Source organism: Ambystoma mexicanum, chromosome 2p (genome assembly GCF_040938575.1).
Source record: "Ambystoma mexicanum isolate Mex_15411 chromosome 2p, UKY_AmexF1_1, whole genome shotgun sequence".
In the NCBI taxonomy this organism is placed as follows: domain Eukaryota; kingdom Metazoa; phylum Chordata; class Amphibia; order Caudata; family Ambystomatidae; genus Ambystoma; species Ambystoma mexicanum.
In genome coordinates this window covers 155,107,873-155,134,620 of record NC_090923.1, presented here as the reverse complement: position 1 = coordinate 155,134,620, position 26,748 = coordinate 155,107,873, and the positions used below count along the sequence as shown (strand labels likewise).

General features: G+C 44.2%; 1 long non-coding RNA gene across 1 annotated transcript in view; it reads right to left on the bottom strand.

The window, feature by feature from the left end:
* LOC138565849 (uncharacterized) overlaps positions 1-13,167 on the bottom strand; it is a 126,808-nt gene extending 113,641 nt beyond the window's left edge. The window contains exon 1 of the long non-coding RNA XR_011301659.1: positions 12,824-13,167. This is a non-coding gene — a long non-coding RNA (uncharacterized lncRNA). The remainder of the gene's footprint in view (positions 1-12,823) is intronic.
* Positions 13,168-26,748: the final 13,581 nt, after the last annotated feature.

The following is a 26,748-nucleotide window of genomic DNA, read 5'->3' as shown; positions in this document are numbered from 1 at the left end:
AATGGGAATGGGGAGGGAGCTAACAACGGGCCCGTTAATTACGGGCCTGTTGTTAGCTCCCGGGCCCCCTCGCAGGACCCTCTATGGACGTCTGGAAAAACCAGACGTCCAGAGCGGGTCCCGGGAGGGGACCTCATAATAGCGCGGAGTGGCTTTAACGGTGCCGGCACCATTACCAGCGCAGTTAAACCCATTCCGCACTAGTCGTAATGAGGCCATGTTTCCCGTCGAGTTATCTGTATATTGATCTGGCATGTCTGAATATAGGTGCATATTGCACACAATAATTTCACAAATCGGAACAACATCTATGAACAAATGTATATGATATGCTTTAGAGAAACAGCACAAAAAGGAACAGTTAATGAAACCATGACATCCACCACTAGGAGTGAAAATAGGGATTAAGTGTCCCTTGAATGTAAGTGACACCATGTCTTCCTTAGTTCAGCACATGCAGGGACATAAATACCTGGCTACTCAGTGAGAAGCAACAGGACCTTGCCAAGGGCTTGACTCCACAGTGCTTGGCCACGTGACAGCATGCTTTCCATGCTGGCTGCCATCCATTCACACGAGTCTATCCTGTCACCAGAAGTACTCACTTATTTTCAGCCACTCCCCGCCTCCTGAGGCGAGAGCAAAGGTTATAAATAAACAACCCAAAGAGAAGCTTAAAAAAAAAAGAAGGCGGGAGGTGAACGCGTGATCTCACCTAAAAGAGGAGGCAGAATGCAAGACCGTCCTCACTTCCTCGAGCGTCAAGTAAACATGTAACATCTTATGGCCAAAGGTTGATAGGTGCCTGTAGCTTGCTCCTGCCAAACTCCTCGTGGCGATTTACAAAGAGCGTTCACTGACCTACCCTTAACTTAAACTTGTAGCAGGCTATTGGAGTCACACAAAGAGTTACTATGAGCAACTCTGACCTACTCCTGATTTACTCTTACTAAGTCAACAGTAGTTATTACTCTTGGTAACTACTTTATGTCAGGAGTAACTCAGAGCTAACCAGGGTATTTTTTTTCATATCAATAACAAGTAAGTTACTCAGAGTACCTTATTCAGGTCTCAATTGAGCCAGAGTTACTCATAGTAACTTATTTAGGTTATGTGTACATCAGAGTTACTCATGGTATCTGCATTAGGTATGGAGTAATGCAGAGTTACTCATGGTCAATTCTGTAGTTAAGTAGTAAGTTGGAGGTACTCATAGTAACTTCTTTAGGTCAGGTGTAAGTCATGGTTACTCATGGTAACTTCTTTAGGTAGTAGTGAGTTGGAAGTACTCAAAATAACTTCTTTAGGTCAGTAGTGCATCTGAATTACTCATAGTAACTTCTTTAGGTCAGTAGTACATTTAAGTAACTCACATAAAATTCTTTAGTTAAGGAGTAAAGGTCTCATCACGAGTTGGGCGGTAGCACTTAAATGCGGCAGTAACGCTATTACTGCCGCATTTAATGGTCTGCCCAATCACAAGTCTGGCAGCATTTACCCCCAGCTGTAAGCTGGGGGTAAATGCAGCAAGTTAACACCAATTTTCAGACACAATTATCACTGCTCTATTAGTGTGAACTAATTGTGCCAAAAATGCACCATTGGTTCCAATGGACCCAATGGGGATACCCATTACTGCCCAACCCTTGATCCGGCGCCAATAGCGCTGGACCGGGTGGTGATAATGCTATTAGCCCAGGCAAGATCCCAGTGGTAATACCGCCGGGATACCGCCCAACTCGTGATAAGGCATTAAGTCAGAGCTACTCGTGGTAACTTCATTAGCTAATAAGTAATTCAGAGCCATCAATGGTAACTTCATTATGTCAGGAATAAGTCAGAGGTACTCATGATAGCTTAGTTAGTTAAGGAGTAACTAAGAGTTACTCAAGGTAACTTCTTTAGGTCAAGAATAAGTCAGAGTTACTTCATTAGGTAAGGAGTAATTACGAGTTATTCAAGGTAGTTTCCTTAGTTCAGGAGTAAAAAAGGTTTACTCATGGTAAATTCTTTAGGTAAGTAGTTAACTGGAGGTACCCATGGTAATTTCTTTTGTCAAGTAGTGCATCTGAGTTACTCATAGTAACTTCTTTAGATAAGGAGTAAGTCAGCATTACGTATGGTAACTTCCTTAGTTAAGGAGTAAGTCAGAGCTACTTGTGGTAACTTCATTAAGTAAGTAGTAACTCAGAGTTACTCAAGATAACTTCTTTATGTCAGGAATACATCAGAGCTACTCTTGGTAACATCTTCAGTTAACTAGTAAGCTGGAGTTACTCATAATACCTTCTTTAGGTCAGGAGTAAGTCAGGGTTATCTCATAGTAACTTCTTTAGGTGCAGAATACGTTGGAATTACTCATGGTTACTTCATTAGGTAAGTAGTTAGCTGGAGGTTCTCCTGGTAATTTCTTTAAGTAAGTTGTGCTTCTGAGTTACTCATAGTAATTTCTTCAGTTAAGTAGTAAGTCAGCATTATGTATGGTAACTTCTTTAGGTCAGGAGTAAATCACAGTTACTCATGGTAACTTATTTAGGTCACTAGTACATTCAAGTAACGCATGGTAACTTCCTCAGGTAAGGAGGAACTCAGAGTTACTCATTGTAACTTATTTAGGTAAGTAGTAAATTAGAGTTACTCATAATACCTTCTTTAGGTCAAGAGTAAGTGAGGGGTACTCATAGTAACTTATTTAGGAACAGAGTATGTCAGAATTATGCATGGTCTGGAGTAAATCACAGTTACACAAGGTAACTTTTTTAGGTCAGTAGTACATTTGTGTTACTAACATCTTTCGGTAAGGAGTAAATCAGAGTTACTCAAGGTAAATTCATTAGGTAAGGAGTAATTCAGAGTTACTCAAGGTGACTTCTTTGTGTCAGGAGTAACTCAGGGCTACTCATATTAACTTCTATACGTAAGATGTAAGTCAGAATCCTGCATAGCAACTTTTTTAGGTAAGGAGTAATTCAGAGTTACTCATGGTAACTTAATTAGGGAAGGAGTTATTCAGAGTTACTCCAGGTAATTTCTTTAGGTTAGGAGTAAATCAGGGCTACTCATGGTAACTTCTATAGGTAAGTATTAAGTTGAAGGTACTCATAATACCTTCTTTAGGGCAGTAGTGCATATGAGTTACTCATAGTAATTTCTTTAGGTAAGGAGTAAGTCAAAATTACACATGGTAACATCTTTAGGTCAGGAGTGAATCAGAGTTACTCATGGTTGACTTCATGAGGTCAGGAGTAATTCAGAGTTACTCAAGGCAACTTCTTTAGGTCAGGAGTAAGTCAGAACTATTCTTGGTAACTTGATTTGGTAAGGAGAAAATGAGAGTTACTCATGCTAACTTCTTTAAGTAAGGAGTAAATCAGAGTTACTCATGGTAACTTCTTCAGGTCAGGAGTGCCTGCATCTGCCCAGGAGCCAGATACGGCTCATTACAGTTTCCCCGGTCTCGAAAAAATACTGGTAAAAATGCTGGTAATTCCGGCACCAGCACTTTTACTGGCTGGTGAAACGCAAGTTTGCAGATGGGGGACACGGATCGACTTCTAGGACTGGCCTGCCGGTAGATCAGTCCCCCACCAGCAAATAAAATGCTGCAATTACCAGCACCGGTATTACCGCTGCGGTAATTGTGAACATTCCCCCAATGAAGTCTTATCGGACTCCATGGGATGGGGAGTTACCCTCATTCCCGCTGTCTATAATATGCTGGTAATACCAGAATATCAGGCGGCGTGAATGCTAATTCTGTTTTGGTGGCATCCCGCTGGAATTACCAGCGGGATACCACCAAACTCGGAATGAGGGCCATAATTTCTAAGGCTAACGTGCAATACCACCTTGACATGTCTTTTGTGTGCTATGCAATGTTACAGTATGCTATGCCATGATCTATTATGATATGTTCTCTCCCTACAGAAGAATAACTTCTCTGCGAAGGCAGATCATATGCCTGTCCAGTAAATAAATACTGGGTAGGTTGTTGTTACAAAAAGTAATTCCATTCCAAAAGAGTGGGTGAGAAAATGGTCTTTTCTGTGCACCCTAAAATGTTGCCACCGTGGTTCACGGGATATTACTTTACTCTCTAACTGAGCGAGATTTCTGTGGTGTCTCTCCAAAAATGCCAGGTGTTCAGTGGTCGAAGTGTATGAAAAGAAGTAGTGGAACTATGTCCCCCGCTGGCCTGCCCGGCTCCTCACAAACCCCACAGCTGAGCCCCTCCCACGCTCAATGCAAACCCCCAAACAAATGCGCCTGCTGTTTAAGGGAACGCTCAGTGCAGCACACTGAAGTGCAAGGCTCAATTGCTTAATACACTTTTATTTTAAAACTAAACCATTTCGAACAGTTTCTTCTTAAAATAAAAGCACTGGAACAGTAATAGTTCATTAAAAAAAAAGTAGAGGAGCAACGCTCCCAGCCGCTCCCGCCCACTTCGACCACTGCGAGGTGTGCCAATGGAGCTTCCCGTATGCCACAGTCTGCGAGGGAAATCCGGATTCCTCTGGCAAAAAAGAAACGGCCAATGTTAAATTAGATTACAGGTCATAATACCAAATCAGCATACAGAATCGCTGGAGCGGGGAGCGGGGCCACATTGCCAGATATACAAGGGCCTTTTGTGTAATGAAGGCAAATTTGGAACACTATATGTTTTCATTTGATAGGCAATGCTGTGCTATACCATGCTGGGCGTATGTCAGAATATGCAAACCAATGATATGCTAAATTGTTTTATGTTTTGTATGATATGGGGTGCTAGGCAGTTTATGGGTGTTATGCTATGCGGTGCTATGTTATGTTATGCTATTTAATACAATAAATTACATTCTATACTGTTATTTTATGTTATTCCTGCTCCGTTATAGTATCACATCTTATAGTATGATATGCTCTACTCTTGTAGGGGAGGGAATGCCATGTTATAGGATTCTATGTACCCTGTGTATCAAGCGCACCCTTTCTATGCTCAACCTTTCTTTCTGTCTTTCTCTTTCTCTCTGTTGTTCTTTCACTCTCACTGTATGCCTCGGGCTCCCATCTCTCTCTAAGCCGAAGTCGTGGTGTCAGGAGCCTGTTTTCAAGCACCGTTCCAGCCATTCCTCACAGGAATTAGACCACAGACAAACATAGACATCTTGAAGGAGGGCGGGGGACGGATGTTTTTATGGTTAAATGTAGACATGGATAGTCTCTGAGGGGGTTGCTGTGGCCCTATCAGAACTTGTAACGGCCAGGCTTCAGCATTCTATATTTTGTTAATTACTAGTGTTTCATAATGTAACAAATCACTGGTTCAGCAGCACTACTAATGAATGGCGTTCATGCACAATTAAACTTTGCAAGGTTTCATTGGAGAAGTGCATAATTGGTTTTATACTAAGTATGAAGTACATTTCGAGAAACAAAATGTGTATTTTTGGCAAAAGAATCTAACAAAAAAAGGAAATTATGTAATTATACTAAGGTTGCAGTGTGCAGCGTGTGCCTTGCAGTTGAACAGGAGCAGAAGCCCCACAGATTTTCTGAGAGCGGACCGAGATCATGCAGTCTGTTTTTTCTTGCACCTACCTGGAGGATGGGCTTTGTGAGGACTTCAGCACACAAAACCTGCAACACAGTGTGTGGAGCGTGTGCGGTGTGAAACTTGTGCGTTTCCGTTTAGCAGTTTGACAGCTTTGGCATTTGGACAGGACTCACTTGCCAGATACCGTGCAGGACATATTAGCCTGTTAAGTTACCCACATTCTGCAGTTCACATTTGTTTATAATTGAGAATGTAAGGGGAGTATGGTCTGCGGTGGCTGTGACACCTTGCTGCTGAATTGAAACAAAGAAACCTAGAGTCTTTTTTCACTTTCCATGTTGGAGTAGGATGAGCTGTGTGTGGAAGAAAAATAATCCCACTCCCTGTGCAGAGCGTAGAGTGAGAGTGGTATGCGATGGTCCGTGGTGAGTACAGTGATATGCACACGAGTTGGAAGCCTGATGCCAACCTCTAATTGAAGCAAAGGGGGTGAGTTTATACGTGTGTGTTTTGTAGACTCTTAACCAGTAAGCCTCAGTATTGCTATGCTGTGTGCCGTCCTTTTTTCAAACTGTGTAATCGGGAATTGGACGCAGCTACGATTTGAGAAATCGTCTGGTCCCGTGTAGTATAATAATTAGGTCACAAGTAATTTGGAGCAACAGGCTTTATCCAACTCACATACATGCAGCAACTGAAATCACTGGAAATGGGTCTATAAAGTATTGATACACTTCTTGGATGCTGGATGCAGACTCAGGGACCCCAGGGTGTTGTGCTGGCTTTGTGGCAGTCTATGGTCTATGGGTCCATAAACAGGAGGAGCGCCAGGAGAATGTCAGCCTCGTGTCTCTGGTACCTTACACCGCCTGTTTGCTGCTTTGCATGGCTCAGCGTGCTTCCAGGACAGCATCTCACGAGACTACGGCGGTGCCGCCTCTCGCGTGCTTCCTAGACACCCACCTTCGAACAACAATGATGTCTATTCCATAACAAAATCATCATACTTCACAGAAAATCTTCTGTGCTCTCACCTTGGACGACTCTCCTTTGCACTCCTTGCGTCCGGTGCTTGCATCGTTTCATGGGACACTTCCGGATTCGTTTTCGATCTCATTTTCTACGACATCCCTCATCGATGCCTCTAGTTCTTGTTCTCTTGTTGTATCGCTGTCTTGGTGGTTGCAGGGATTGAACTCGTCTTGCATTCTCTTTGTGGTTTGAGGCCTTTCAAACATTGCCACATGATCCATGTTCCACATGCGGCCATCTTCTGTGCGGATGTGATTGGTCCCTCTGTGTATGACTTTTATGGGCTTGCTGAACGTTGACCCTGTTGTTTGGTCTTTACATAGTAGATGAATTTTTATCCAGTCTCCTTCTCTGACTTCACAACCTTGGGTCGCTCTTCTCTGGTCGCTCCACTTCTTCATTCACGCTTTGTTATTTTCCAATCTCCACACAACCTCTTCCATGTTTACTTCATCATCTTCTTTTACTTTGATCAAAACATGGTGGTATCAGTGTGGACTCCACTCTACTCCCCCTCAGCATGAGAAACAGTGACACTTGGGTGACGACATTGGGGGTTAATCTGTGAGCCGCTTCGTCTTCCTTGACAGTTTTTAGGGGATCCATTCCTGAAGCCGTTGCTAGCTGAATCATCCCTTTGATAAATCTATTCGCCCTCTCAACCAATCCATTCACAGGGGGGGTGGTACAACATGGCCTTTCTCTGCTTTATGTTGTGTCTGTGCATAAATGACTCCATCTTGCGTGACACTAATTGGACCCCGTTGTCTGTGACAATGGGCCAGGTCTGGTGGTAACATTGCTGGTGCTACCGGCGGGTTGCCGCCAGACCTCCAAACACTGACCGGCACCCTACTTCCCAGTGCCACGGGCTATTCCAAGTCCAGCGGCCGGGAAGTCAGGTGCCGGTAATTTCGTTAGTCCCCATTCTCATAGAGTCCCATAGGATTCCATGGGAATGGGGACACAGGAGCACTGGCACTGTTGCTAACAGTGCTGGTGCTCCCCTGAAAACTCTGCCGGCGCGTGCCGTCTCGCCAAGAAGGTTTAACCTGTCGGGCGGGGCGGCACCCAACCGCAGAGTTGTAGTGTGCCGGTCCGGATACAATGATGCCGGTGAGCTTACTGATGCTCGGGAGTCATCGCTTCTAATGGACCAATGACATCCAGTCCAACTTTGAACCATACTGCTTTGTGGATTTCTGAGGGAATCATCAGGGCTTGTCTGGTCTTCAAACGTTTCTCACTGTTCATACACTCATGGCATCTCTCAATCATAGAGCAGATGTCTTGATCCATTTGGGGCCACCAGAATGCCTCTCTTACTCGCCGGCGCATCATGGTGTTTCCCAAATGCCCTGAGTGGGCTCTGCACAGGATGACTCTTCTCATTCCTACTGGGGGTATTACTTGGTTTCCCTTGGGGATCCGACCTTCTGCCTCTAATACTTCTTTTGCCACCTTCCAGTAAGGCCTCATGCCTTCTGGGATGGATCTTTCTTCTGGCCACCCACTCCTGACCCAGTCTCTGAGTCTCACCATGGCGGAGTCCTCCTCGTTCCAGTGACCTTTACTCATCTCTAAGAACTCTGGATGTCTCAGGTCTTGGATGGATGCGACAATACATTCATCCTGCAGGAATGTGGTGGCTCTCTCTTTGTTTCTCGGAAGCCTGGCCATTCAGTCCGCTTGGGCATTCCTCCATCCGGCTATGTGAATCATCTCGAACGTATATTCTTGAAGTTTTACTGCAGTGCATGCCAGGCGGGGTGTGTATGACTTTGTTCCTCCTGGACTGAACATGTGGATAAGGGGCTTATGATCCATAACGAATTTGAATTTGGTGCCCCATACGTAAGTCCTGAAGTGCTCTACTGCCCACGCACATGCTAATATTTTCTTTTCTACAGTTGAGTAGTTCCGCTCAGCATTAGATAGGGCTTTGGAGGCAAATGCCACCACATGCTCTGTATCGCCTTTCTTCTGGATGAGCACGGCCCCTAATCTGCATGCGCTGGCTACCGTGGTGATGACCGTGACCCATGTGGGATTAAACAGGTGTATGCATGGTGCTTCCACTATCCGTCCTTTCATGCTTTCTACAGCCTCCTTCTTGGCTTCGGACCAGGTGAACTCTGCTCCCTTTTTGAGTAGCTGTCTCAGCGGTACAGTGACTCGTGAAAGGTTTGGGATGAATTTGGCGTAATATTCTGCAAGTCCCAGAAATTATCTTACTTTATCCTTGTTGGCAGGCTCTGGAGCCTTTACTATAGCCCGCACAAGGTTTTGCCTGGGGCTAATTAATCTGGCGGATATCTTGTACCCCAGGTATTCAACTTTTTGTGCCCTTAAAATGCACTTCTCATACCTCAGCTTTACTGCAGCATCCTGTAATTTGTTGAGTACTTTTCTCAATGTGATGTTGTTTGTGTGCTCGTCATCTACGTACACCAGAATATCATTCTGTAAATAGGAGACGTTTCCTATGTCTCACAGTAGTGAGTCCATCATGAGCTGGAATGCCGAAGCTGCAGATGACAGGCCGAACGGCATCTTTGTGAACTAATATGTCCCAAATGGGGTGATAAACGCTGTGAGGGGCCTGTAGTGTTTGTGAAGGTGGATTTGTTGATATGCATCCCTCATGTCCAGCTTTGAAAACACTTTGGCCTCCTTCATCATGAAGATTAATTGATTCATACTGGGGAGAGGGGAGCTGCCTGAAATGACCTGCAGGTTGAGGCTGTGAAGGTCTATGCAAACTCTCAAGTCCTCTGAGTTTTGCTTTTTGATCAGCTTGACCAGGATCAGCCACTCTGAGGCTTCCACTTCCTCGATGGTCCCCTCTTCCACCATTTTGTTGAGTTGGCTTTTGAGTATGTCCCTGGCGGTCACTCGTACTGGCCGCACTTTATGCTTTACTTTATGCTTGAGCATAATTTTGTAGACAACCTTTTGAATTTTCCCTGGACGTTTAGGGAAGTCTCCTTTCACCACCAGCCCTCCTCCTGTAATGACTGCGAATACCTGATATTCCGTGCTGGGGTCCAGTTTGATTTTGACTTTGGCTTGTTCGTCCCATCCTAGGGCCGCCGGACCTTCTTTGGACAGGTACATTCTTGTTGTGGTCTCTCTTCCTTTGAACTCCACAACGCCATTAATATACCCTAAAAGATTCATTGATGCACCTTCAAACACGGTGGGTTTCTGGGGCGTGCTGAGTGCTACCACTCTGTTGGTTCCCATCATTTTCTTGTACGTGTCTAAGGTTACTATGGTCAAATCTGATCCTGAGTCAACCATCACTCTTGTCCTCATGCTGTTCACCCTGATCATGCAATGGGTTTTCTCTCTTCTGGCTGTTGAACTGTTCACCATTAAAACAGTTGGTCTCCCTTCTTCTTCCGAAGAGGATTCTGCTTCCAAGTTGTTTTCTGTATTGGTGGTTGTTAAGTTCTGGGTCCGGTTACAAATGACTCTGACAACTTCTTGTTAACTATAAGTTCTTTACTTAGTTTGGGCTTATTAGTTACAGTTCTTATGTCAGATAAGTCATGGGGAAAATAGGACACCCACCGGCATCCTCTCTCAGGGCTTACATCTTTCAACTGACCACCCTGGAACACTCACTCATGGGTAAACATTCTGCGCTCTGCCTTCCATCTCAACATTCCACTCTCTTGCAGGCAGAGCTAATCATAACACATCTTCCCCCTATAGGGACAACCAACCACATTAAATACCAAGATGTAACTAGTGGGAAATATCAGAAGAGGGGAAGGCTCAAAGAGCATAAATAATAAAATAATTAACTGGCCTTCTAAAACCACTGCTACCAAGCTAACGCTCCGAGCAAAAGCTCTCCCTTCACTGAACCATATACTAGCTAACACATAGCTACACTCCCACCAGGACAAAACAACTATTTCATAGCTGGCCTACCATGAATTTCGACACCAGGGAACCAGCCCACAATCCAACTATCATCCAAAACAAACATACTGCACTCACAACCATCTTCCTCCATCCACCATCAACAAAATGTGCACAAAAAAAAACACAATTCAGGGTTCTTAACCCCCCACGCAGCCTAAAGCTATGATAGCATTACTCAAACTTTTGCACCGCTAATGCCAGGAATCTAAATCCCTACCATCATTTGACACCTCTAGTGTCGGGATTCTCCATCCCCCACAATATTTGACACCAACAGTGTCGGGATTCTCCATCCCCACAATATTTGACACCACAACGTCGGGATTCTCCATCCCCCACAATATTTGACACAAACAGTGTCGGGATTCTCCATCCCCCAAGGATTTGGCACCACCAGTGTCGGGATTCTCCATCCCCACAATATTTGACACCACAATGTCGGGATTCTCCATCCCCCACAATATTTGACACAAACAGTGTCGGGATTCTCCATCCCCCAAGAATTTGACACCACCAGTGTCGGGATTCTCCATCCCCCAAAAATTTGACACCACCAGTGTCGGGATTCTCCATCCCCCAAAGATTTGACACCACCAGTGTCGGGATTCTCCATCCCCCAAAGATTTGACACCACCAGTGTCGGGATTCTACATCCCCCAAAAGTTTGACACCACCAGTGTCGGGAATCACAATCCCCCAAAGATTTGACACCAAAAGTGTCGGGAGTCTCATCCCTCCTTCCATTTGCACACCTCCACTCTCTCACAGAGTCACATCACACACTTGGCAATTTGCGCACAAAATATTTGAAACCCAAGTGTACAAACATCAATTGAGTTCATCATATTTGGCTACAAAGTCCTTTGTGATGTTACCTGTAAAAAAACATTAACCACAATTGTGCAATTGGGATGTTCTAAGAAAACGAAACTACACAACATTTCCTGGTGTTCCAAAAAAAAAAAACTCCACTGCATTTCCCTATCAACAGAGGCCACGACATCCACTTAAAACTCTCACACCATAACTCAACAAAGGCCATAGCGCTTGCACATACGAACCCAGCGCACACCAGTACACAGCAAATACTTTAATTCCATTACAGTAACTCAGACAGGCCTCACATCACAGCTGCGCTTTGTAAACGTTGTTTCTGACACCTGTAATGCAACCACAGTACATTAACACTAAAATATGCAGCATTACATGAGAACATATTTCATTTCATGAGTTCCTCTGTAAAATCACTTTCACTTTCCATTTCACAAATTAGTGAACAACTGTTAAAACGTGTTCAAAACTGTCATGATGGAAAACCTCTATGCCATAGATATGGGAAGTTCAATGGCATTCCTCCTGCTCCATGCTGGCACTAACGTTAGACAAAAGGTACCTGATGTGGGGCGCACGGCCCTCTCTGCCTGCATAAATCACTGCTGTCAGTGAACTGCAGCCACTCCCAACATGTTTTCCTCATTGCGCAGCCAAATGATTAATTGCTCCAAAGTCCCATAAAAATGCCGAACATCAAACTGAAATGCAACATGCTTCTTTCAAGTTGCCATTGGCTCTGCTCTCTCCTCAAACGGCACAGAGAGAAACCACTTCAATGTCTGGCTCCCTTTCCTATTATACGGCAGTCGTTCTCATGTTGTTTACTTAATTCTGCGCACCTTGCAGAGAAACAAACAAATAACGCTGCGCAACGTTGTACGTGATCGGACCTCTGTGTTGCACGTTGCTGTGTTCTCCTTTCCTACGCTCCAGAACAGCAGCTAAACTCGCAGCCAATCAATGCCAGCACCATCACAAACTCCTCCAGCATTCCACCCGACGTCATCAGTCAGACTGGGAAGCTGAGGGAAACAGAGCTCTCTGAACCAACAAACTCTGCTGACGAACGCCCACTTGTCCTTTCAGGGCCACCTACAACTCGCCTGAAAAGCGCTCTCCCCACAGGCCGGCTACAGTCTCACCAGTCATATAATCATGCTGGTAGGTGTGGCATATGTTGAAACTGAAAGTGCTTCCCTGACTGTCATTTTGCCAATTCTTGCGCTCCTTGACATAAATGCCACTTAAAACAACAGGCAGCTCTGAGTAGCAAAATGCTTCTGAAACCTTTGTTCTCAATGGACCTGCAGCGCCACTTTGCCTTGTCTCTATAGCGCTGGCTTTCTCTGGTCTCACACGCTGTTGGAGCACTTTAATGGGCATCTGCAGCTTCCAATACATTTTTAGCCCTTCACTATTGGTCAAAGCTGCTCTCACTACACCTCACATCACAGCGCCCTTTCTGCCAATTTGCGCCCTTACCTGAGAGAGGATTTCTTCTCTTGGGGGTGCCGGTGGGTGTCCTTCCTTGGTGCTGCTGTCCCCTCAGCAAAATCAGCATCATCCTCGTCGCCACTGTTAAGTTCTGGGTCCGGTTACAAATGACTCTGACAACTTCTTGTTAACTATAAGTTCTTTACTTAGTTTGGGCTTATTAGTTACAGTTCTTATGTCAGATAAGTCATGGGGAAAATAGGACACCCACCGGCATCCTCTCTCAGGGCTTACATCTTTCAACTGACCACCCTGGAACACTCACTCATGGGTAAACATTCTGCGCTCTGCCTTCCATCTCAACATTCCACTCTCTTGCAGGCAGAGCTAATCATAACAGTGGTCATCACTTTTTTGTTGCGCCACTTGCAGACTAATACAAAATGTCCAATTTTCTTCCACACACAGCACTCCTTGTCCCTTGCCAGGCATTCTCTGCTATTGGCTAGATGTTTTGGGCTTGTGCATCTGTGACACTTTAGTGGTTCGTTTCTTCCCCACTTCCCTTCTCTTGCATCGGCCACTTGTTATTTTTTTCTGTTTCTAAACGTTATCGCCTGGACTTCTGCTGACACATAGCTTCCTGTGAACTCTTTCCGTCACCCTCCAGTCTCTTCTAGGCCCCTCGCTATCTCTACAGCTTTATCGAGTTGAAGTTGCTTCTCCAATATAAACTTATCTTGCACCTTTCTGCTGTTGGTGTGAACCGTTAACATGTTGCAGGTCACTCCTTCAGCATTGTTGCCAAAGTTGCATAGGGCAGCTAATTCTTGCAACTTGGTTACATAATCGTTCACGGGTTCTGATGCTTCTTGTTTGCGCCCATAACATCTAATTCTGTGCAGCACTGTGTTTTCCTTGCTGGCAAACCGCTTCACGATTCTCCTCACTGCCTCCCTGTACACATTGTCGTTCTCATCTGCACTTGCTTCAGGCGTAAGGCCAGAGAAGACATGTTATCCTTCTACTCACAGGGCATTCAATAACATCGCTCTGCATCTCTCATGCGTATAGCCCGCACCTCCTAGTTCGCTCTGAGTCGCGCATGCGTATAGCCCGCACCTCCTAGTGCCTCCACTTACGTCGTGAATAGGGGTTCCCATTGTGGCCATGGGATGGCAGTTCTACCTGGTATTTTCAGGAACGGTGGGGGAGGCGTTGCTCCTTGCATGATGATGTGTGGGTGTCAGGATCCCGTCCTCATAGCTAAACAAGTGGTATAATAATCAGATCTCAAGTAACTTGGAGCAACAAGCTTTATTCAACTCACATACATGCAGCAACTGACATCACTGGAAATGGGTCCATAAAGTATTGGTACGCTGCTTGGATGCTGGATGCAGTCTCTGGATCCCCAGGATGTTCTGGTGGCCTTGTGGCAGTCTATGGACCCCTAAATAGGAGGAGCGCCAGGAGCACGTCAGCTCTGTATCTCTGGCGCCTTGCACTGCTTGTTAGCCGATTTGTGCAACTCAGCGCACTTCCGGGACAGGATTTCATGAGCATACGGCGGTTACGCATCTTGCGAGCTTCCTACATCCCGCTTTTGCCATTCTCATTAAAGATTTTGAAACTAAACCTTAAGTCGAAGTTGAAAACAAATGTTTCTCTGTCTGCAAACTTAAACATGGTTTTTAATCTTATAACACCGCTGGGGAAGAATGGCAGAGGTGACCACGGCGGTGTGTTTGTTGGCTCCTGCTGTCAGCAGTCCCCAAGAATGTGAAGTGAGCAAAGAGTTTTTGAACGAAAGCATCGACCAGCCTGGGTCTTTTATGCCTGAGGTTTTATCACCAGCTTCATAATTTGCTCGCTGCACCTTTACTCTCTCTGCATTTAAAACAGGTGCGATTTCATGCCTCCTTGTTTGTCTCTACTCCCGAATTGCTGTCGGCAACAGCTGAGTTTCTGAGTCGTCCCCGCTGCGGGCCTCGTGCAGCCGAAAGGAGGCCGGTATCTTTCAGATTGGATCAGTGCAATCCCATTAATTTAACTACCAGGACTCATGCTTGGATGATCAGTGTTATAAGGTTCCCTTACACCACATTGCAAGAAGTAATGTAGCAATAGGAGGGCATACTGAATCTACAGTAACCTCTGAAGTCGCAGGAAAGCAGGCTCTCATAAACGACTCTTTCATGATGCTTCTGACAGAAAGCCATGAAATCTTAAAGGAAATTACGCACTTGGAGATCATTTCCTGCTGCGAGGACGAATGTTTGCTACAACGGACAAAACATGATAAAACTGATTTGGCTGAACAATCTGGTTTGAGCCCTCACCATTTTCCACCTATGGTAGAGATAATTGAACGTCAACACAATTCAACCTACTTTCCTCAGCAAATGGAGGCTCAGCCAGTTGGAAGCCCGACCAACCTGAGTGGCCAGCTGGAGGTGAACTTTGAATCATCTTCCAGCATGAGTGTTCCCTCTCCTGCTTTAAAAGAAACTCTTGATTCATTAATACAGGGTGTCTGCGCTCCTCCGTTGGGTTATCATGTCAGAATTAAAGAGCTCACAGCACTATATGACCAGCAGGAACTGGTGTCTTGTGCAGTTAGAGCAAATACGAATCTTCTTACCATTTTAAATGAAAAGTTGTCATCTGTAGAGGGTTTTTTGAAAGGGCTGTATTGTAGAACTATTACAGACCCACCCTCCTGTTCTGCTGAAAGCAAAGGGTCTGTAGCTCCACATGGACTGGCAGTTATAGAGGTTCTGGATCAGGAGACAACAGGGGGAAGGGGTAGTGGCTCTCAGTTACCTGCCAAGGAGGCCATAAGCTTTTTTGATGATCTCCCTTTGGGGTTGGTGGAGCAACCCCCCCCCCCATTCATCCAAGTGTAATCTTGGTAGCTGAAGAATTGTTGGTGGATGGGGGGGTGGAAGATTTATATATAGAAGCAGATGCTCTAGACAGTGTGCCGACCGAACCAGGGAACCTTGTGATCTTTGACCCAGAAAGGCCAAAGAATAAAAAGTTAATCAAAAAGAACCTGAACTGCCTACATCCTGTAAACAAAAATTCCAAAACCCGGAAGAATTCGCAAAGGTATGCTTCCAAGGGTCCTAGAGCCTTTTTGCGTAATCTGGTGCTCCCCCAAAATCTCTTTCCATCCCATAAATCCAACATAAATCATAAAAGGTCTTCAAGTAAAGCTGAGGTGAACAAAAAGTTTGGCCCACACCACTCTGATGGTACATTGACTGTGGGTGAGGGGCCTTCTCAAACTGATTTTGCTCTAACGGGGGAGATTGTAGGGAGCAACCAACAAGGAAGAGAGAGCACACGAGCAGTCATTTCGGTGTAGGCCCCCTCGACAGGTAGATTTTCATGTGGCTAAGGGGAGGGGGGGGCTTTAACTCTAAATGATGTGGCATCTAAGGACCCAGTGTTCCTTATGCTGGAGGAAAGAAGAAGACAGATTGGTCAATATGAGATAAAAAATTGCCCTAGGGTGGAGATCTCCAACTTGAGTCTTATTCTTGAACGGTTGTTGGAGGCTAGAGTGCAATTGACCTTAAATAGATCCTGTGTTGTGAATCTGTTAAAGAAAGTGCCAATTTTAACACACATTACTTCTGCTGACATTAACTTGGTGGAATTGTGGAATATTGTACGATTGGACAAAATATTTTTGCATCTTAACTCCCGGTTGGTAATGGAACAAGTGCTTCAGGCTGCTCCACACTTGAGGTTGTTGGATTTCTGTGTCACCTTAAGTGGTGTTAAGAAAACTATTCCTAGCTCCGCACCAGAACCTAAAGTGCAGAGAGCTGCGAATTGTGGTCCTCCCCAACTAGCATCCTTAATGATAAGGTGTCTGTTAGATGGTTCTACTAAAAGGCAAGTAGCAGATCCTATGGATGGTAGGCATGAAATGAGAAGGAGAGATGATTGGAGTTGGTTGGCTGCAACATTACACTCGCATAAATATTAGCCTCCAGTCTCCCCTCAAGGAAACAGCTCCCATACTCTCAAATTCGTTTCATGGAATAGTAGGGGCCATTCCCATTTGTTTGCAGAGTCAACTTCTATGTTTCTTGGTGTGGATATTTTATGTCTCCGAGAGACTTGGTGACCCAACTCTTTGGCTATGGATGGGTATATGCCTCTGCTTTCTTCAACTTATAAGGCAGGTAAGGGGCATCGTGCATCAGGGTTGCTTTTTGGTGTGAGGAATGACATCGGTGTATCTGCAATGACTCTGGCTCCGTATAACCCCTTTATGCAAGCAGTAGAACTAGAGTGGGATAGAGGAGTGTACCCAGAAATGAGTTTAACTTTAATATTAAATCTGTACTGGAACCCAGGGGCAATGGAGCAACCCACGTTCTTTGAGACTGTCGAGGAGGTAATCCTCTCGTGGCAAATTACGAGGAACACTAACTCTGTGCCAATTTGTGGGGACAGAAATGCAGCCTGCCTCCAGTTAGCAGCACAAAGTGCAAATACCAAACATAATCTGGAGTTTATTGCATCAAGGAAAGCTTGGTTAGTGCTAATAGGTGCATGGGGGCTTAGCATTTGGAATGGAATAGTGGCTGGGGACTGTCCACCAAGGCATACATGGCAGATAGGTGACTCGAAACGTATCCTGGACTATTTCTTCGTTTCAGGGGAAATCTTTCAGGACATTATCCATCTCTCAGTCTTACCCTTGAATATGAGTGATGATTTTCCCCTCCTATTGAATTGGACATTCTCATCCCTGTTACACAATGATTAAAAACCGGGTGGCTTGGAATAGACCCAGTATGAAATCATTTTATTGTATTTTAGATAACCTGTATTCACTCGAAGTCCTTGAGGCCATATTGCTCCGGATTCCTTACCACAAGTTTTGGATCAGATCTATTCATTAATGTCACAGCAACAGGCAAAAGTCTGTGTGGTGCAGAACCATGAGTAGGACCACAAGGTGCAATTGAAGAAGAAGGAGTTGAAAGTCTGTGTGGTGCAGAACCATGAGTAGGACCACAAGGTGCAATTGAAGAAGAAGGAGTTGAAAGTCTGTGTGGTGCAGAACCATGAGTAGGACCACAAGGTGCAATTGAAGAAGAAGGAGTTGAAAGTCTGTGTGGTGCAGAACCATGAGTAGGACCACAAGGTGCAATTGAAGAAGAAGGAGTTGAAAGTCTGTGTGGTGCAGAACCATGAGTAGGACCACAAGGTGCAATTGAAGAAGAAGGAGTTGAAAGTCTGTGTGGTGCAGAACCATGAGTAGGACCACAAGGTGCAATTGAAGAAGAAGGAGTTGAAAGTCTGTGTGGTGCAGAACCATGAGTAGGACCACAAGGTGCAATTGAAGAAGAAGGAGTTGAGGAAACAACGTTGTAAGAATAAAGGGTTAAATGAAGTGAGGACACTTAACTTTGCATATAGGGAGTGGGTGCGGTGTCATCATTACGCAATGGTGTTGAAAGATTCTCATAACATTCTGCAGCAGATAGTGACCCGGGATTCCCGGCTGTTCTGGAGATCGATTAACCAAGCAACAACATCGCTATCATACACTCAGGTCAATCTGATATCTGGAACAGCATGAATTGAGCACTTTGGGTCAGTGTACTTGGGGAGTGACAATGATGGGCAGATTACAACTGAGTTCATCACTGAATCCTGGAAGTTAAACTTTGACGAAGATGACATCAGGTTGGTGATTAACTGTAGGAAGAATGCACAGCCTCCATGCCCAGACGGACTATCGAACGTGGCCCTGAAGGAAAATCTGAATCTTTGGGCCTGTCTACTGGGTAGTATATTTGATGTGATCTTATCAACTCAGTGCCTTCGTGAATCCTGGTCTGAGTCAATTATAGAACCTATACATAAGAAGGGGTTAAGGACCGTAGCAGGTAAGTATCGTCCAATAGCCTTATTGGATATTCCAGGTAAAATATTTGGCTCTCTCCTCTTAAAAGATTTGTCTCAGTGGGCTAAAAGAGCAAGGAGACTTCATTGATTGCAAACAGGGTTTAGGAAGGGGACCAGGATTCATGTAAATGCCTTTCTTTTGGGTTTGTTGAAACAAGAGGCGATGGTTAAGTCTAAACTTGTTTATATATTGTTTATTGACTTCACCATAGCCTTTGACAGTGTGAACAGGAGCCTTCTATGGAATAAACTGCAATTTTGGGGTTGTCCAGCTAGCCTATTGCAGATAATCGTGGCATTGCATTCGAATACTTCTGTGCGTGTTAGGTTGAACAACTGGGGAAAGTTATCATTGATTGCTACAAGTTGTGCCCTTTATCAATGCTGCATTTTGGGCCCGCTTCTTTTTAGTTTGTTCATTTCGGATGTCAATTATGTTTTTGAAAATGTTAATTCTTTCCTGCACGCTTTGCAAATTCAAGCTTGAATTACCTATTATACGAGGGCGATTAGCAATGTTCGACTACACCGCGATTGGTTTGCAATACAAGTTGGAGGCACTGGACTCCTACACTAGGGCCAATGATATGTTAATAAATGGCACTAAATCGAAATGATCCCACTTTAGACCTGGAATGAAACCAAAATATAGAGACTTTCAGTGGTTTCTGTGAAAAGTAAAACTGGAATGTGTCCCACATTTTTTGTATTGGGGATACGTTCGTTCAAACTTCGGAATCAGGTAGAATTGCATGGATATTACAGATTATTAAAGTGTTAATGGAGAAAGATTACTGGCCTTCATTATCTGCATGGGTCAAAGAGTGTTAGAAAAGCTCTGAATACAGTATATTGAGTCATAGGTTATACCGAACCCCACTGAAAAGCAAAGAGAAAGGTCAGACTATATCATTTATATGTTGACTTACTCCTTGAAGTGAGACCTATTGAAGTTTGTTTGGCTTACTTGATTAAGTCTCCAAGTGCTTTCTGGCGTGCTCAGGCAATGCGATTAATATTACATTTGGTATTGACGCGTGACATCCTTGGAATCAGACATAAGACACTGCAAGTTCAAAGGACTTGCAGGTTCTGCTGAAGTATTGACCAATTGGAAACTTTGAAACACATGTTATTATACTGCCAAGCACTGAAAGATCGTAGAGACTTTTATTTTGGACAACGGCTGCAGAAATATGAATTGCTATCAGCAGAGGTGGTGTGGCAGTTTATCATGCTCTCTTAAGTTCTAATTGCAGCACCTTCAAGTTTGCCAACTTAGCATGTGCGATTCCAGTTTTTACTGATCTCAGAGGGAATGTGGGGAGGGGTGTCTCTTTGGCCAAGGCGAATACTCATAGTCTAGATAGTAACTATGACTGGTCTTGGCTAAATGATGCTTTAGTTGTGGAAGATCTTTTCTTGGTCTTGGAATTCCAGAGGCCTCAGTAATTTGTTCACCATCCCTGTTTTGGGGGAATTGTTAAAATCACAGCACCTCATTTCTTTTACAAGGAACATGGCTTATGGTAGAACCCTCGTCTGATGAGTACATTTCACATTTTCTAGCAGCATGTAAAGGTGCTCTTGGTCGACCCTTAGGGGGTCTGGTAATTTTAATTAAATCCAATGAGAGAATTGTTGCTTTAAATTCCTTTTAGATTTGTAGTGGTATTCTGGCTTCCCATGTCAGATTGACCAAAGGTAACCAGACATTTGATTTCTTATGTATAAATGTATAATGACACAACAGGATCATAGATTATGCGATTGTGTTGGGGAAACCTAGTGCCTTTCTAAGCACTTGTAATACCTTGAGAGGAGGCATCTCGTGTTACTGGGCGACTTCAATCCATATTGTATGCAAATTGATATTGACTCAATTACCCTGCATAGGCAGGCTTACTACTATGCTGGCTTAATCTTAAAATGTTCAATGGTGTGGTTCCTATTGACATTCCTCCCATGTTCAATTGGAGCAACTCCATCTCCTCTTCTACCATTGATTATATTTTCGCTGGGAACTGGGTCTTTAATTGATGTATTTCATCAACAGTACTGCCAACTACGTTGAGCGCTCACTGTATGCAACTCGTAGAAATTGACCTAGGGGTCATGCGCATAGTCCAGACCGGCCCGCGTGACCTCTCCAAATCTCATATAATCCTCGGAATATTGGTCTGGTGAATGAGGTGGTCTCCCACTGTTTAGTAACAACCCCTCTACGTTGGAATTTGATGACCTCCTCAGTGGATTTGTTTGACCCCTTTTTAAATAGTGTCCTCCTCTTGTCATATGGCTCATCAAAATCATACCCATATCCCATATCTGCGAACAGTAAACATCTTATGAGAGCTTGTATTAAAATCTTAAAATGCAGAAATTATTTGGACTTGATTGCCAGATTCACAGAAATTAAGAAAGCAAAAATATATTATAGGGACTGGCTGAAGAATCGAGCACTGTTGGTCCAAAAAGATTATGAGAACATGTTAGAAAAATTTAAAAATACAAATTTGACTGAATTCTGGAAAATCATCAATGATGATGTAAACAGAGAAGCCAGTGCTAAGTTGAATTCTGTCTCAGAGTCAGACTGAGTGTCCCTATTTACACAAGTCTTTTGAGAGAAAAACCCAGATGTGTCTGTTAGTTTTGTAAGGCAGCAAAAAGGTGCATTTCTATGCTTTTGCCCGTGAATAATCAGTTGAACGCATTTTGAGTAATATTAGCTCTTCTTGAGCCTCTGGTCCCAATACATTGTCTAATATCCTGTTCAAGAATGCTCTACAGGATTGGTCCTTAATTTCATCAATACTGTTCGGCAGATCTGTGACGATGATCAATTTCCTGGGTCATGGCGTGTGACACACATAGTTCCTATCTACAAAAGAGGTGCAAGAAGCAACCCAGGAAATGATCGACCAATATCCATACTTCATGACAGCAATGTTTTTGCCGCTTTGCTGCTTGAGCATCTGAAATTATTGGCTGCTGAAACAGATCATCTTCACAGGTAGCAGAAAGGTTTTCATAAACAAATGAGCTCATCACTTTAATGGTTTAGTGATTAATTGTGTACAATCGTTGGTTTGGTAAAACAAAAAGTACAATTCCATTTTCATTGCTACAATTGACCCACTGGCTACCTTTGATGCAGTAAACAGAAATTTGCTATGGACTAAATTGCGTAAACGGGGGCTACCCTATGCTCTGTAGGCTTGCATGAACAGACAGTAATGCAGGTTAGATTAAACATTGATGGGGAATTGTCTGCACAAATTCCCACTTGTGAGAGTGTCCGACATGGGTGCATTCCCAACTTGCCTCACCTAAATTGGGAAACATGAAAGTCGCTTGACTGAGCTATGCTGATTGTTTTTTGATTGCACTGAGATTGGTCCCCAATGTATTTTAAAGACTTCTAACACATTTTTTAAATATTAATGAATCAAAGACTAACATTATGCAATGCACTTTAAAGAGGAAGCTGGGCTCTTTTAAATGGCCAGTACAAAATGAAGTTCTGGAAAGGTTGAATAGCGTTTGGTACCTCAGATTTCCCATTGTGTCCAGACGGCATAAACGACAAATTAGAGAATGGTTGAATACTCGTACTTCTGGTATGATAAATCGGATGATGCGGCTAGAAGCTCGCTTTGTTAAATTCTTCCTAATCCCCATTATACAATTCTATAAGGGAAAAATCCTTCCCAGAGTTTTTTATGGGATAGAGGTCCATTACTTCCTGGTACATGAAACTCTTCACACTCTAGAGGGTCATTTCTGGCGCAGTGTTCTTAAAATCCAGAATTCTGTTCCTCTTGTGGCAATCCAATATGAACTTGGTATTCATTTCCTGTTGAGAAGGGCAAAGAGGAGGCTCCTTTCTCTATTTAGGAACATCATTGATCTGGCCCCAAAGTCACTATAGTCCGACCTTACCATTTTGCCTAGTGCCAAAAAACCTGGAAATTTTGAATGAATAGTCCTAGTACTGTAGATGTTTTCTGAACGATATGGAGATGTCACAAGAGGACTTGGTTGGCAATCCAGTGAAAGTGAAATTAACACTTTATACCCAAGACTGGGTTGACATAGAGGATACAATTCACACTTATAAATCTGTGTGACACCTTGTTAACGAACACAAAAATTGTGGAACGCTGGCACCTTACTTGTCGATTCATCACAATCGTTTTGGGAGGAGATTCTTCCTAAAATTTTGCTGGAATCTCATCCAAACCAAACAGATCATGTCAAGATATGGTCTATGCTCAGCTGAATCTGCTACCTGTAGATTTTGTGGTGGTACAGAATATAAAGATTTAAAGCATCTGGTTACTGTTTGTCCAGCCCTTATGGGAAAACGCACGGGGCATTTTAGTAAATTTGTTAATATGTACAATCTAATTGAAAGTGACTGTTTCTGCAAGGACTGCCTGCCTAGTCGGACCTTTTCAATGGTGTTTGCAGTGGTTACTTTACTATATCATCTGTTTTGGAACAAATTGTTAAATATTTATTTTATTGTTTGATTGTTCAACTTATATTTTACAAATGTTTATTCCTATTCTGTGATAAAGCTGATTTGCCATATAACAATAAAAAAAAGAATTATACTACATTAGAAACTGTTGAATATCACGTTTTCCTTTATAATGATCACTTCCAGTGTTATAATTAAGCGTTAAGTACCCATTCCAAGGGCTGTACTGGGTGGTATCAGCACAGGTCTGAGTTAAAGACCTGAGTGTAGCGAGGGCGTTTCATGAGGGCCCCGGGATGATACCACCAAGTACAGCCCATGGAACAGGGACTTAACGCTATTAGCACCCGTTCCACGGGCTGAACGGGGCTAATTTATGAGTATTTTCATTTCGTGAACAGGTCGCCTTGCAGATTGCCGTTCACGGAAAGAAAATACTGTACCAAGATGGCTTCCATGGATTGGGAAGGCAGGGCTCCGTACAGAGCCCTTCCTCCATTCAAATGGCGACATAATGGAGCAAGGCGGTAAGGAGCAGCAGTTGCGGTGGCGGCACTTGCCACGACTGCCGCAGTGAGGCAAGTGGGGAGGGGGTTTGAAATAAAGGGTGCAGAGGTTAGGGGAAGATGGCAGACGGGGAAACTGGCCATCAGGTGGTTTGGAACGTGGGCTAGATCGGCAGTTTCTGCCATGTTCCTAGCCTCCTGATTGGTTGGATCCCCCATCCACTCCAGAAGGGTGCTAATAAGAATGCTACATTTTTCATACTAAGCAAAGCACATTATGAAAACCTAGAGTAAACATACAAATTATTTCCTGAGAGAAGATTATCGTTGTGAAATGGACAGGCTTAGTACCAACTTTCTCTCATGTGCAAAATCAAGCTAGAAAAGAACTTCAGATCCCAACTGTTCCCTGTAACGAGCACGGCTGGCTACCCACAGACTTTTCTTTTTCTATCCATGCAGGATCTTTCAATCACAGCGCACTTGCTTTAGCCAATAGCTGGGCTCAAGATGGGCGTACACAAGAGTGTTCTGCATCTGGATATTTTAGAGGCTTTGAGTAAAAAGAGATATTTTGCTCCAAGTTTTTGAATTCTTACAGCATAATCCGTGTTTGCAGTGGGGAATTCGTGAATCGAACCATGGTAGCCAAGTTTTCAGGTCAGGAGCTGCTCGATTACGCCACATGACTAGATGACTTGGGGAGAAAGGATAGCTTGAGGGCAATGCGTTTATCTTGGAAGCAAGGCAACATAGCGCAACTCGCTGGTATTATGCGTGTTATACAGGAACAATTATTATTATTATTTTTATTATTAGAATAAAACCTATTGTAAGTTAAATGTCTCATATTGGGACTGTGCTCTCCAGGGACTACAGCGTTCATTTTTGGGTTTGAAACGTGCATATCATCAATCTTCTCGTGGGTTATTTTTTGTGTGTTCTTTTTTATGAAAGCCAAACGCCCATTCGTCCTGTCCGCTTGGTTCAGTTTAACAAAGCCTGGGGAATTAAATTTGTTATATGCTCATTTCTGGTGCGTATGTTAATGAGGCCTTTCCTGTATAGGGAAAGTGTCTTCAGGGATGGAAGGACAATGTTTTATTTGCTCCATATTCTTTAACTATATAACTATAAGCACATAACATGAAAACATTTGGGAAAGTGTCATTGTGTTACAGAATGATACGTTTGCTTGAACTCAGAATCAGCTCATTAATGTGCCAAAGCATGGGAAGTAAATCGGGAAACAGTAAACCTGTTGTACACTTTCATGGCTGTTAAAATCTCCATGCAGTTTTATCACGCTCGCCACTGCATCATTCGTACTGAAGCTTTGATGAACTCTGCAAGCACACCCTGTTCGTCGGCTTTGTAGAGCCTGCATGACAAACACTGCGCTAACAAAACGCTTGTTAAAATCTCAATGAGGGACAACACACTTCTTTTGTCCTCCTAAACATGCAAATGCTACCTGTGCTTCTCAGTAACAACAGTGGTGTCAAGTGTCATGTTGTGCTGCATTACTCAATTTCCCCTCAGCACTTGCTCAAAGATACGTATCGCATATCAGCTCCTCGGCTACCTTTTATTTATTTATTTATTTGTTGGGCCGTTGTAAGGCGCTTATACAAGTAAATTGTGTTTCAAAGCATCCACAGGGTAACAGGGAGGGAACATGGCAGTAAAATAGATATAACCATTGGGCCTCATTACAAGACAGGTGGTAGCCATGCCTGTAATACAGGCACGGTGGGCGTCGGTATCATTTGTTTTCCGGTGCCCAGTTTATGGCCAATTACCGGGTCATTACAGCCTTGCCGGACCCGGTAATCGCCCATTCTGGGGCGCCGGAAAAAAATGCTCCCATTTTCCCATTCGAGCCCCATAGGACTCAATGGGAATGGGGAGCATCCGACATGGTCTGTGGGCGGGTGCCATTCCGCCCGCCAGGTCAGACCTGGCGGTCGGGAAGGCATCCGCCCACAGAACTTATAGTTTGCTGGTCCGGGAACCAAGGTACCGGCAAGCTTACCGATACCATAGTTCCCCGACTCGGTAATGCCCCTGCCACGAGGGGCATATTGCTATTAGTACCCCAGCCTGCAAGATCTGCGAGACAGGGGTACTAAAACCAGTTTTTTGGCCCTGAAACGCTGCAGCGTTTCAGAACACAAAAAAAAAATAATGACTGGGAAACTGGCTGCCGGGGAAGGGAAAACCTTTCCATGGTGGCCATCGGGAGCGGACACGCTGGGAACATTTCTGTTCCCAGCATGTCCGCTCCCGGAAAAATAAAGAGAAGAAGGTAAGTGGGGTTGGGAGGCTGGGAGGAGGAGGGAGAGAGGGGGAAAAAACGAAACAAAAACGTACCTGGGTCCCGGCAGGGGACGATGGAAACCTCCAGCCATGTGGAGGATCGGAGCAGGGATGGCCCTACTTCGAGTCTCCACATGGCTGGAGGCTGGCATCGTCCCCATCCAGGGACAAAGCAGTCAGAAGGTAAGTGGGGTTGGGAGTGCGGGGAGGGTGGGGATGTCGGAGGAAAGGGAATAAAGAAAAAAACATACCTGATTCCCCAGCAGGGGGCGATGGCACCTTCTCAGCCGTGTGGAGGCTCGGAGCGGGGATAGTCCCGCTTTGAGCCTTCTCATTGGCTGAGGAGCTGCCACGCCCCCTATACCCCACCAGGAACAATGGTGGTGGAATCCCTGCTAAGGGATTCCCGGTTGAGTAACGACGCGGCGAGAGCCAATCAGAATGTGTGTTACATTCCGCTTGACTCTCGTCGGGTACTGATATGAAATATGCAATTGTGATCTCTACTTTCTAACTACTCTATTAGTACAACTCAATCAAAAATATTGTTCTGGTGTCATAATTTATTCTGGTCCGCCCTGATCAATTTGTGTTGTTTAGTATTTACAGAGTAAGGGAGAGAAAGAGGGAGTAGGAGTCCTGATAAGAAGGATATCAGTCTTGCTGACGTTGAGCCAGAGATCATTGAAAGAACACCAGGACTGGATGGCACATTTGAA